Here is a 13,849-nt window from a genome sequence, read left to right as displayed (position 1 = left end):
ATGCTTATTCCACCACGGCTTTCGGGTTGTCGATTCAGGTTTTGTTATTTTCTTAGGGACAAACATTGCTAAGGTATCATATATGTGTTCATAGAAACAAGAAACGGAGTCGTCAACGTCTGTGTATGTTAGCAATGTGGTCCAGTCAATTTCTTCAAGAGCGTTGGTCAAAGCTTCGAAGTCACAGTTACGGAAGTCATATTGTTGAGATACAACACGCTCGGGGTAGCTGAATGCATAGCCATTGTCAAGTTTTAAAATAAACGGTGCATGGTGCGTGTCAATTCTTAAAAGTGCTGACGGTGAATTGCAAACATCGAACGAACTTGTGTCACTGACGAAAGCGAGGTCAAGTAGTTTACCATGAACATTATAGTTGTCGTTTATCTGTTTTAATCCAGAACCTAGAATTTTCTCAGCAAGAATGCATTCGGATTCAGTTGATGCGTTGTTTGGGATGAAAGCGTCTACATCTTCATCCAAGGTCCATACAAGATTCGGTAGGTTGTAGTCCCCCAAAACCAAAATTAAATCATCAATAGAGGCTTTGTCGGAAATTCGCTGAATAGCTTCGGCGTGAAGGTCATAGAAAACAGGATCACTATTGGGGCGCAGATACACTACACACAAAAATAATACCTGATGATCCAGTACAATACGGGCAATTACTTGTTCCAGTCGGTTACAATGGACTAGGTTGACGGATTTACAGACAATGTCATGTTTAACAGCAATGAGTACTCCACCACCACGGCTTAAATTGCTGGATTCAGGATTACGATCACATCGAAAAACTGTGTAGTTGGCGGCAAATTCGGCATTGTTAATTTTGGGATGGAGCCATGTTTCTGTCAGAACAACGATATCGTAATCACATCGTTGAAGCGCGAGCATAAGATCGTTAGTAATATATCGTGTTATTTTTTTCTATCAAAAGTAGGTAATCAAAAACGACCGTGTTCTTCGCTAGATGTAAAAAAACAAATAGCACAATGCAAATGTGTGTGTGATATATCGAGATTTTTCCTTTTGTGTATGTTGCCGTTAGTTTCACGATAACCCGTAGATAGCGCTGCGGAACAAGCGCCAAAATCAGCCTTCAGTGGTCAGTCTGGGTATCTGGTGTCTGCGCTAGAATCCTTCAGACGCAGTCTATCAAACTTATCAGAAGGAGAGACGTTTTTCCCTTCTTCTTCTTTTTCAATAAAATGAACATTCTTTTTTTCAAACCAGCAATCCCTGCGCAGATGTCCCGATCGACCACATTTGTTGCAAACCGCTCTAGAATGATTGAACTGTTTGCGACTATGAAAATGTTGATCGTTACTACCGTTTTTATCGAAACTCCTGCTTCTCGATCTATTTCTATCAACTCTCCCATAATTGTTCTGATTATAATTAGTTCTGCCTTGATAACGCTGATTTTCAAAACGCTCACGACGGCCCAAACGATTTTTAATGGAAAAAATATCCGCATTAACATCGCTGTGTTCACCAATAATCTTCGCGCGTTCCCCAGCTAGCTCGCTATTGATGATTAAGTTTGCTACCTCATCTAACTCCCGATCGTCATCCATAAGCAATTTTTGCTGCAGAAATTTATCTCGAAGATAATAACAATAATATAATATTATAATCAACCGATCCCTTATTGCTTCATTTTTAAATTCTCGAAAATTGCATTTTTCTGCTAAAAGTTTAACAGCCAAAACGAAATTTTCCGAATTTTCACTAACACCTTGAAATCTGTTGTAAAATTTGTATCTATGCATTAAGGCTGGTTGCGTTTTATCAAAACGAGCTTTCAATTTGGTGATAATATCCCTATATTGCAGGTTACTAACTTCCTCATTGGGGAAAAGTAGTTTGATTTCATCATAAACGAAGTCGCCACTGAATGAAATAAACCACGATTTCCTGGACGCTTCCGATACATTATTTAGCTCACATAATATTTCAAACCTTTCCACGTAATTCTGGAACGACCTGCCCACATGATAGTGGTCAATCGTTCCGATCATACTGGGGGCCGCCATTTAGCTAAATATACTTTGCAATAAAATACTATGCAGTGTAAATCCAAAAGAAGAAAAAAAAACAACTTTTAATATTTTATGCTCACTCAAAAGATGGAATTACTACCTGCAGTACGACCTGTGGGAAAGCCACACTAATGTACCGACCTCAAGCGCCACACGTTTGGTAGAATAACCGTTAGCACTAACTATGCAACGTTGATTCTCACTGTCGTCGATGACTCACTAATGCTGCTCACAGTTCACAGTCTGAATTTGATCCAAGAGCTGCTGCTGTTGAGTGTAGGTAGCCTAGCGTATGCAGATTCACTTTGCTACGGCGATCCACTATCGCACGATGTAACTCACTCTCTTCGCTGTGATGTTCTATGTTGTTTTTGTAGCCTCACGTATATAGATTCGCTTCGCTACGACGATCTACTATCGCTCGCTGTATGGGTAACTCACGCTCTCCCGGTATCTTTAATTTTGGCCGCCGCTGCCGCTGCTGCTGCTCGGCCGCCCTCCGACTGGGGCCGATTGGTAGCACCTTAGCGCCGCTATCGTTCTTCGGCCTACCTCTGTGGCGCCTCCTGGGGTCTACCAGGGGGCTGCTGCTGTTGTTTGCGCCTCCGCCCTACTTCTGTGGCGCCTCCTGGGGTCTACCAGGGGGCTGCTGCTGTTGTTTGCGCCTCCGCCCTACTTCTGTGGCGCCTCCTGGGGTCTACCAGGGGGCTGCTGATGTTGTTGCGCCTCCGCCCTACTTCTGTGGCGCCTCCTGGGGTCTACCAGGGGGCTGCTGATGTTGTTGTTGTTGGCGAGAGGCTTTCACGTTCGGCGGTGTCTCACTCTTCTGTTGCTGGTGGTACTCCTGCATCTGCGCCTCGAGTGCCAGTTCCGTCTCGGATGACGCGCTGGTGGTGCGTGTCTTGGATGGCGGACTGCTTGCCTTTCTTTTTTCCTTCTCTCTTCGTAATCCAGCACTAGTTCTGCTGGCAAGAAAATTGCACGTGCATTCGACGCCCTCCTCCGGAGGAAAAACTACAGCCACAAATCCTTGTCGTCCCTCGCGCACAATATCCGGAACACTCCCGTGTATCTTTCGGGGACAATCGCAACCGATCGACCGAACTAGAAAGCGATTTAAGAGCACGGAATATGCCTTTTGTGTGGAGAATCGTCGCGCCACAAGAAAATACCGCCGCCCTACCTATGTCGCGCCTCCTGGGGTCTACCAGGGGGCTGCTGATTTCTTCGGCTCGCGTGCCGCTGCCCGAAATTGCCGCGCCGGTTGATGATCGGCGATGAGGGGAGGAAAAAAGAGCCTCTTATTCCAGCCGCCACGACTGGATAAGCCAAGACACACAATGTTAAGCGCAAAATCACTTATCACACTAAATTCTGAGGTTATTTATTTGCGCGCTCGTTTCAAGCTCTATTATCCCACGTCGAGCAGCTCACTGACGACCAGATCGTGCTTGTCGTCTTTCTAGCTGTTGATTTCTCAGCTAATTAGTTTTTCTTCCACTTCGTCACCAAGCGATGGAAAAGAGTAAAGGTAGAAGGTAGGTAACGCGCGAATCTGTCCACGCGGCGCCAGAAACTTTCCCGAATACCACGCGCCAACCGACCGTTCTTCTTCTCGCGGGAAACGATGCCGAGCTCTCCCTTTTTCCGCGTGGCAATTTTCTGACAACCTTTGTTGCACGCTCCGTTTGCTTTTCCCCGAATTGGGTGCCTTGAACCCAAACCTGCACGCTTGGCATTTTTTGTCTAGTATTGGTTTAATTTTCCATACACGCTAATCATATTCGACGTGGGGATGGGTTTCAATGTGTTAATTTTGCCAATCGCTCGTATCGTATAATATTATTTTAAGAACTATAATCTAACTTAAACTTCAATGCAACAAAGATACTAATCAAAACTATTTTTACAGGTTGCGGACGATCAACATTTTGGCACAAAGCTGCCGCCCCAGAGCCGGTGTTAGAAAGTTGTGAAAAAAAAAGTTTTTTTTGGAAAATAAATTAATCCCTTATTGGAAATGGGAGAAAATAATTGTTTTTATTTCTTATATGCACAGCCAATATTAAACTCTAATTTTGAATTGAAATATAAATTTCATACTAAATACTGCTGGTTGTGTTGAAAGAAATAGCTGGTTTCCAGCAATCTGGATTGCTGATTTTCCAGCAATTTGAATTGCTGGAAACCAGCATTAACGTTTGCTGTTTTTTCCAGCAATTGAAATTGCTGGAAATTTTGCTGGAAAGTCAGCGGGACCATGATGCCTCTAGTATGGTGATCTCATATGCCAAATCGCCATTCCGCCATATTGAAAAAAGTTTTGACAGCTGGCTGTAGTGTTTACGAAAAAAGGGGTCCAGGGATGCCAGGTGTTAGAGATAAAAAATCAGATGGCAAAAAAGTGTGTATGTGCACAAGCCAATCGTAAACGAAAGATCAAAAGATTCAAAACTGTACTGGGGTTTAGTTTATTTTTTTATATTTAAATTGATTTTTCGGAAAAAAGCAATGATATGAGTATATTCAATGAATTAATGTGTATTCTAAACACTTTTTTATAATAAAATTACAATACAGTTCGGTCTATCCGTATGTTCCGAAAAAGAAAAACTTTTCATTGACCGTTATGATAGAAAGGATCTTAAAGGGTGGAACAAACAACCAAAACCCTAAACCGGATGTTGCTTGTTCCTTATTCTTGTTACCTTATCCAAAGAGCTATTTTGTTTCCCTCCAATCGAAAAGTGTTGGATGAAAATAAAAGTAAATCGGTTCTGCTAAAGGAATGCTATAAATTCTGCTATTGATAATTTTCATGATTAAATGATAAACGATTTTATGGTTTGAATTTTTTTTTCAAATAACTGTTGCATCATGTAAATACTGCTTAAGCCTTTTTCAATATTAACATATTCAGTTAATCTACCTTCACCACCACCCACGAGCAGCGCTGAGCTGGAGCTTTGCCCGAATAGGATTGTATCGTGAAAAAACAATGAATTCCATATTCACAGACCATAAATTGTATGGTTTACACAATGATTATGATCGTCCTCGATACCGTGAATGCACATTGAAGTTCATATTTTTCGACCATACATTTCACCGTTTTGACGAAAATAACCATGAAAAAGGGGTATTGTTATGCAGCGTGACCATGAAAAAAATGGCGATTTTCCATATATTGAAAAGCTGAAAAATATGATATTCATGGTTCTTTCAGCTTCCAGTTTTTCACAATAAAACCTTAAAAATATGATGATTTTTATTGTTTACCCACTGAAATAAAAATCTGTGTACACGTTGAGATTTGTTTACTTGTTTTTTGGTTTTGTCATCATTTTTGCAGATTAATTAAACTGAAAACAAATAATTTGTTTTAAAGTTTTATTAACACTTACTCGTAACACTTCACACACTTAATCACTCGTTGATCACGTTTAGGCCAGAGACTCGGACTTCCATCCTGTAGAGACTCTCGGCATCCATCAGTTTAATTCCAATAAAGCTTCCCTCGTCGGAATTTGGAACTGCGGAATTACACGTCAGCTTCTAGAAAGAATGGGATTTTATCAGATTATTAGTCAATATAAATATGCTATAAAAGTACTTACCATCACCACCGCAGATGGGCCCATCACGTCCGATTCGTCATCATATCCGCAAAAAAATCCTAATTTTCCCGGATTAAGTAGTTCCGATCAAAAAATTAACCCGCACAAGAGAAAACTTCCGCAGAAAACGCGCGTAAATTAGCTTCGACACGGTTAATTGTAAATGTGTAGAAATAGCAAAAGTTAAAGTACGTTTGGATTTACATTTTACCATGAAGTACACTGTAACAATAATAATCACAAGAAAATGATAGTGATACCGTACTTCTGTCATTTTCGGCAACTATGAAGTATTTTGTGACTTTGTAAATTATGGTGATTTCATAATTAAAACCGGTTGAAAGATATTTAGAAACTACGATGAAATTGATTGTTAAATTGAAAATCATTGTTCAGTTATCTTAATACCATGGTTCTTGCTATTCGGGTGCTGCACTTGAGGATGACTAGCAATTGGACAGCATCACCTGCAGAATCCTTCAGGGGCTCAATACATTCCGGACAATCAACAGTCTTCGTCGGACTTATCGTCATGCTGCTCAGGCGCCTAACGTTGCGCCTATTTTCCTATTTCAGCTCATCGGTCCCATCATTCAAAAGTGCCAAAAACTTCATCTGATTTTCCCAAATGCTACCCATCAGATCCGGATTACTCGATTGGATCTTCTGGAGCAGCGATGGCAACAGACGGGGGTCCTCCTGAAGCAGCTTTTTCATCTCGATGAAGATCGGATGTTCCTGCAGGAGGGCGCTTCTCGGACGATGGAATGTAACGCCTCGCCATGTTACCATCCGATTCGATGACTTTCTGCTGCTTCTAGATAGCTCTTGAAAGAAAAAAGTGTTGAATAAGCATAAATTTGTCATACACGGTAAACAAAGTTACTCTGTTCTGTATAAAAATCCATACAGATTCGAGAAAAGTGTCTCCACTTAGTTTTATGTTTGGGCGCTTTACAACTAGCGTGAGCAAAAAGCTTTTACACATTTGAAAGCTTTCAGCCAGTTAGTCAATTCTGTATATTTTGACATGGGGATGCCCATGCATTTTCAAGATCTCTTCAGAAAAGTCAAAATAAATGAAATTTCGCCAAAAAAACACAAAAATAAATTTATTTGCGTCGCATTCAAATCTTTATTGAATATTCATGACTGCATGGTCATCACTGACACCGGCTAGAGGTCGGAATATTTTTTTTTTTTAATTTTACTGAATAACTATCATGGCTCAACCAACATGGAACATCCAACATCCGGTACTGATTACGTCTATGCTGCCCATCCCAGAGGGGAACGAAGAATCTGTAAAGAGAATTTAATTAAATTTTTGTCAAAGCACACAAATTAGTTAGAATTGTAACGAACTAATTATTTAAAAAAAACAGTGCTATTTGAATTGAAATTTTAACAAAAATTCTAAAATTTTGTTACACTGGAATCTTAAGTTATGTCTTATTGAAAATCAAAATTATCCACTTAAGTTTCTTGAGATACCTTTTAGAATTAAACGGCTGTTCCCTCAAGCTTTTGGTAGGACTTTTTGATGCACATCTACCGAAGGTTCAACTGGATAGGCTCCGAGAATTTTTCCATTCAGACCCACTATCTCATGGTCCAGGTAGTTCCCCAGCATGTTCTGCAGTGTCTGCGCTTCCTCAGCACTGGTTCGCACTTTCAAACATTCGTGCTAAAGTTTAAAAAAAAACCAATGAGGAGAATCTATTGTAGTAAAAAAAAAGCATAATAATTACCTTTTGAAAAATTTCTATTGAAAGCCTCTTTTCCTGTCCTACAAGCTTCCGCTGTCAGCAGATTCCAATGCTGTTTTCTGCTGTCCTCACAGGACTCTCTTTTTTAGCAGCTCCTTGTCATGTTTACTCGAACCGGGATGTTTCTGACTGATTCCTCCTGGATGTATTCCTCTAGATTGTAGAGTTCGACTCGAACCACCTATTTCAGGACTTTTTCTGTACGGTTTCGGCCGTCCACTTTTTCACTGCGACCTCGGACCGTCGCATATTTTTCAATGTCCTTGAACACCCAGGTTCTTCCAGTGGATGCACTAAAAACATAACGGATAGCTTTGAGTAATTCAATTATTGCATTCAATATTTTTATTTATCTCACTGAATCATCGGGAGCAGCCGTCTAGCTGCAGCTCAAGTAAAACGGGATAACCTTATCTTGCACTCCCTTTCTTGTTTTCTTATGCATATGGAACAGCTCCGGGGTAGAGATTTTTCTTCTTCCAAATCAATAACATCTGAGCACTACATGAAAATAATAAAGAAAATGAAAGTGTTCGAAGAAATTATACATCTACTCACCAGTTTCCGAAGCTTAGATGAAGAGAAGCTACATATCCAGCTAACAAAAATAAATTTTGTTTAACTTGTTATCAATTTACAGTTTCTTTGAGGAAAAAATGGTTGGATTGTTCCTCCGTAACCATCCAAAAGTTTAAATATTTTTTCTTTTTTTCGCTTTGACATCCCTTTGAATGGATTCCAACAACAACAACATTTTATACAGAGATGAATAATTGAATTTTAGTTCACATCTGCATATTGACTACCTAAAACTACTCAGATTTGAATCGGGGTTATACAAATTTTGAACAACAACGGATTAGATAAAATGAAAGTGTAATTGCAATACATTTTATGCATAACTCAATTTTTCCGTGTAAGTAATGCAAAATAAATGTTATTCACCGCTACCGACAAAGCTGGCACCGTCGTTTATAGGTCCAACTTCTTCCAGCTTTGCTTACCAGCCCGGAGCTCAGCCGGAAGATTTTGTTTCGATTCTATGAATTATATTTGCAAAAATCAAGGCGAAATCTTCTTTTTGCCAAAGAGAGACCACCATATCTAGAGGCATCATGAGCGGGACACGGTAAACAAAGTTACTCTGTTCTGTATAAAAATCCATACAGATTCGAAAAAAGTGTCTCCACTTAGTTTTATGTTTGGGTGCTTTACACAGAGTGTGAGCAAAAAGCTTTTATGCACATTCGAAAGCTTTCAGCCAGTTAGTCAATTCTGTATATTTTGACATATGGGGATGCCCATGCATTAAAAAAAATCTCTGCAAAAGAAAAATTTAGAATTCTAAAAAGAAAAAAGTCTCTTTTCAAAAATTAATTATTAAGTACAACCCGCATAGTAAAAAACTGTATCGTAAACGGTCCATACGATACATCTACGGACCCAGAAAAAGTGACTATATCTGTAAACGTAGCCATAACACTAAACTTTACTTCGACAACGATAAGAACGAAACATGAACGTTCATGTAAAAAAGTGATGGTATCTGAAAAGGTGAATAAATGGTTCGAACGATTTATTTCAAATTTATTCGAATCGTCAAATTGATCTCAAACCGTTATCCTTAGCGTTCATGCGTTCTGTCACACTCACATAAAACAGGACTGAAATGCTGGTTAAAGATGCCAGATGATTTAACAAAAAGAAAATAAACACACATCTATGAAAAAAAATAGATTTTTTTGCAGAATCAATTATTTCTGCAATCAATGAATTATATGGAAAAAATAAACATAACCAAACAACAACAAATAAACTCAAATTACAAAAAAACCTATATCATAACAAGCAGTATTGGAATTGAAGTTCGTAAAATTGTTCCAAATTTCAAATTCAAAGCCTCCAGGATCTCAAGCTGAAATAAATAAAACTCACATATTTTCGAAGAAGTTTTCATGCTAAAAACTTCAATTCAAAGTTTTTGTAAAAAAATAGCGCAAAACATAAGAAAACTGAATGTTTGGCACCGCTGCCCAAAGTGTCAAATAAAAGTGAAAAGGAAACGGAAAAGAACACATCGCGCGGTGGCGCCGGGTAAAATTTTCGCGTTTCTATAGAATTATAGTTTAGTTTTCTACAGAAAATTTACGATAAATTGCGGGACTGATAGCTGTAAGTTTTTTTTTAAAGTATGAAATTTTCTTCTACCATTAGACATTTTAATTTTTCTTTACAGAAACCCGAAAATGTATCCTCAAACCACACATTCCTTCGGGCCCCGGAGCTCATGGAATGGGACCGCCACCACCTCGGCTGCCGTTGGTACCAAACAGAAAAGCCATCGGAACAGGCTCTGGCTAGCTGTAACCTGATCCAGTGAGCGCGCAATCTGAGTTTCCCAGCGATTAGGACCTCCCACTACAGTGCGCGGCCAGTGAAATGTGAATAAAAATAAGATGCGAGATAAGAAATGTTTATTTTTTATTTATTGTAATCCGAAACTCCAAACACATTTGTGTATGTGTGCGTGATTCATTCACGCACGGTTTTGAATACCGTTTAAGTAACGTCCCGCATAATCAATTACAATATATAGAGAATATTCTATATTGTCTCTAAACGTTATCGTTTATTGTAAAGTGAACAGTATATGTACAATAACACAGACCATATTAACAATCTGTATTATGATTATCTGTTAAAGTACCATATGGGGAAAGGGCTGTTAAGCATGTTTACCATTCAAAAAGAGCGATTTTTTCGAACAAATATTTCATGCTACATTATTGGATACGGTTAAAATATCATCCACTTTTGGCGAGCAAAACAATCTACCTGAATGTTCTAGCTACGTTGGAATACAAAATCATAGATTTCATCAACTTCAATGGATATAGTTTGCTTATAGTAGTTTGTAGTAAAAATAACGCTCAATCATACGTTCCGCATATTGTAAAATATTTTTAAAAAGAGCTTCCCTGTACCATAACCAATATAGTTCCAATTCTTTCCCACAAAAAATAAAATAAAATTAAAAAATTTAAATGTTGAGATTTTTATTTTTTATTTCTGATATTATACATGGATTATACAATCTTACCTATTTGTGCAGATCTGCATTGTTCAGCCTTTCAGTAGATTTTTTTTCCGCTCTCCGCTCAGCAGAGATCTTTGTTTCTGTAATTTCATTAGTTTTATTTAATCTCACTAGTTTTTATCGATAATATAATATAGTTTTACTTACTTTTCGCGTTCTGTGTGTTTTTCTCAGCGTGATTCTTTTTTTTCGGAGCCATTTTGAACACAGTTTTCAGTTCCGAACCTGGCGTGGGGTTGCCGACACAAATTTTAACGAAGTGAAGTGAAAATTAGCAGATGCTGAACCCAAGAGCGAAAAAATGCATAAGCTCACAACTACATCTTAAAATAACAATATTAGTTATTATCCGCAAGAGGTGAAATGATAACGACTTGTCTAACTCATACAATGTTGTCAATGTTGTTTTTTTTTTAATTTAATGTCTAATGCTAAGAAAATATAAGGAAACTTTGTCGTATACTGTTAGAGTCCTGGATAAGGTCCAGAGACAATATTCAAAGGTTGCAAATTTTTATTCTCTTATTATACTATACTTACTAAATCATATATCATATTGTCACTGTCACTGATACGATCCTGTCATAATTTATTGAGGTAATAAAATTTTGAACATGTATAATGAAATGATACTTGGAAGATATTTCATACTGGTACTGCTACCAATATATTAAGTTAATAGTTAGTACTATATCCCCAACTGTTTTTAATTATGCGGGGTTGGAAGAACATTTTGTCAAATCTTTTCATTGCTATAACCATGAATGTTAAGATACAAGAGAACTTTAAGGAAAACTATAGCAATAACAGTTCGATGCACAAAAAACGTTTCTACAAGCGGATTGTGTACGTTATCTCAACTGTTTGTAGAACAGTTTCTCCATATAAGTGTTTTAACAGTTTTTAACAATTACATAACCTAACGACATATTAAAAATACTGTGATTTCGGAATTCACGGTTCAACCAATGTATTCCACAGTTTGAATAATCGTTTGTAAAAAGTTTTTTTACGCTTCAACAAATCGTCGTTTGATTATTACAGAAATCGTTTGATTATCAGTTCTTATTTATGCGGGAAATCAATCATCAATATTTACAATATGCATTTCATCCAAATTCGTAAGGATTGTCGGGTTTAATATCATGAGAAAAAAAATTGAATGAGAAAATTGAACGTATGCTAATTCTCACGTTCCATTCGGAAGGTTCCCCAAATGTTACCACTCAGCGCCTAGAAACTAATGTTCGAACTATACTGGAAGGTTGGGGGACGAAGCCTCAGCATCAGTTCCTGACCGACCTCACCGCAATCTCCGATTCCCTGACCTTCTGATAGGGAAAATGTTATCCAGTGCCGTTCTCTTAGCTGATCACTCAAGCACACCCAAGTTTTTTGATCGGATGTAGTAGAGCCACTAAAAAGTAAACAAAACTACTTGTATGATTTGTTCACCAGAATTTAATTCCAAATACGTACCAGATAAAAGTAAGAATCCGACGTTTCGCGACAGCCCATGTAAAACACGATATTTTCTCGTATTTCCTCGGTTGTTTTTTCTGTGCACATCGGAATGCTCCAACCAGTAGTTTTTTTTCTTCTGCCAAAGGATTTTAAGTATCCTGAGCCAATATGACGCTTGTTAATCCGGTTGAAGTGGCCAGCCCGGGTAGACTAACACACTGCAATGTGGCTTAATTCTTGATTACCCAGAGAAGTAGCGGGTTCCGTCTGGGCCCGACAGCTATTGAAAGAATTACAATTTCTCTTTCGATTAAATTCCTCTTGATGATTTTCATTATTTTAAACATTACCTGCTCTGCCCATGGCTGGAGCAATTCCGACCCAGAGTTTTCCAACCAATCTTCCATTCTTTTTTTGTTCACTCTCTTCGTAGTCTGATGGTCCGGCTTCGGAAAATGATTTGCGTTGGTAGTTTAATTTTGAATATCATCCGGTTCCGGGAGTTTTTGTTCGCTCCGTCCGTTCTACGAAAGAAAAACAAATTGAAGCAGTTTGAATTGACAAAAATGTTTAGACTTACCGATTTCCGAACCAGAAATGAACAGAATCCACATAAACAGCGACCGAAAAGTTAATATTCATTACTTTTTAATCATCTAACACTCCGTTTTAGCTAAAAATGGTTGATAGTTTTTTCGCTACCGTCAAAAAGCACACACGATTTTCCCTTTTTTCACATAGACATCCCTGAAAATGAAATTCCAACAACAGCAAACTTTTTATACAGAGCTGCGTAATCGAGTTTTAGTTTACATTTGTATATTGGCAACCCAAATCTACCCAAAATTGAATTGGGGATATACAAATTTTGAGCATCAATCGATTAGTCTCAATGAATGTGTATTCTCAACACATTTTATGAATAACACTATTTTTCCGTGTACAAAAAATTTGCTGCTGAGTTTATTATTTTTACCGTGCATAAATCTCTACACGAAAAAATGTAAATACGCAAACAATGCAAAAGTTAACAATAGCTGCGTTCAATCGTAAGTAGCGATTGGTTTCGACCAGGGATGCCAGGTGTTGAGGATGAAAAATCTGGGCAATTTTGAAAAAAAGTCTGTGTGTGTCTGTGCATTAGGAAAATCACAAATTTGGTAGTAAACAAGACATTTAATTTGGCGAATCGTGTGAGCGGGGGGGGGGGGGGGGGGGCGGGGGGGGGGGGTGTTTGTGCTATGGTGTTCGGGCTATTTTCGAGATGATAACTATATAACAAACACTGTTTCCTACCACGTACCATGCCGATCTTATTTTTAAAAAAATGTTTAATGATTGATTGGTCATACCAAAGAATACAAGCCAGATTTAAGTGTAATCTGCCACTTATATATCAAATCTGATACATTAATATTGATTTTATCTGTCAATTTTGAAAGTCTGTAAAATCTGGGCACTCTCAGCGAAAAACTGGGCAAAATCTGTGTCTGACCAATATCTGGACGAAGGGTCAAAAGTCTTGGTTTTACAGACAAATCTGGGCACCTGGAAACCCAGGTTTCGACTAGTTTCTGTCAAGTGGTCGTTGTTCAACGGGCTCATGTTTTGGTCGAAACAGGTCTGGTCGTTGTTCAACGGAGCAAGTTGAAATCGATCGAAACTAGTCGAAACCGATCCAGCTCGAAAGCAGGATTCGTTTCTACCACACTAACACACATGCAGCGTGTGTGTCAGACAGAGAGCATGTTTTTGTTTCGTTTTCGCCATTTCATTCTCATCAAGTGCTCTGGATGCTTGGATTCAGTCGGCAGTCGACTCTGTGTGTTTCGAGTCGGTGGGATTGTTGCTGTGCTAACT

General features: G+C 38.5%; 2 long non-coding RNA genes across 2 annotated transcripts; both read right to left on the bottom strand.

The window, feature by feature from the left end:
- Positions 1–6,840: 6,840 nt before the first annotated feature.
- LOC129738719 (uncharacterized) lies at positions 6,841–8,296 on the bottom strand. The gene is made up of 3 exons (XR_008735617.1): positions 7,411–8,296; positions 7,154–7,346; positions 6,841–6,961 (listed from the first exon to the last, which is right to left on the bottom strand). It is a non-coding gene; the product is annotated as an uncharacterized LOC129738719 (long non-coding RNA).
- Positions 8,297–11,628: 3,332 nt separating this feature from the next.
- Positions 11,629–12,205, bottom strand: LOC129738717 (uncharacterized). The gene is made up of 2 exons (XR_008735615.1): positions 12,005–12,205; positions 11,629–11,942 (listed from the first exon to the last, which is right to left on the bottom strand). It is a non-coding gene; the product is annotated as an uncharacterized LOC129738717 (long non-coding RNA).
- Between the last annotated feature and the right edge of the window lie 1,644 nt (positions 12,206–13,849).

Source organism: Uranotaenia lowii, chromosome 1, assembly GCF_029784155.1.
Source record: "Uranotaenia lowii strain MFRU-FL chromosome 1, ASM2978415v1, whole genome shotgun sequence".
In the NCBI taxonomy this organism is placed as follows: Eukaryota; Metazoa; Arthropoda; class Insecta; order Diptera; family Culicidae; genus Uranotaenia; species Uranotaenia lowii.
Note: the sequence above shows the minus strand (reverse complement) of the source record. Positions and strands in the feature narration are given on the sequence as shown.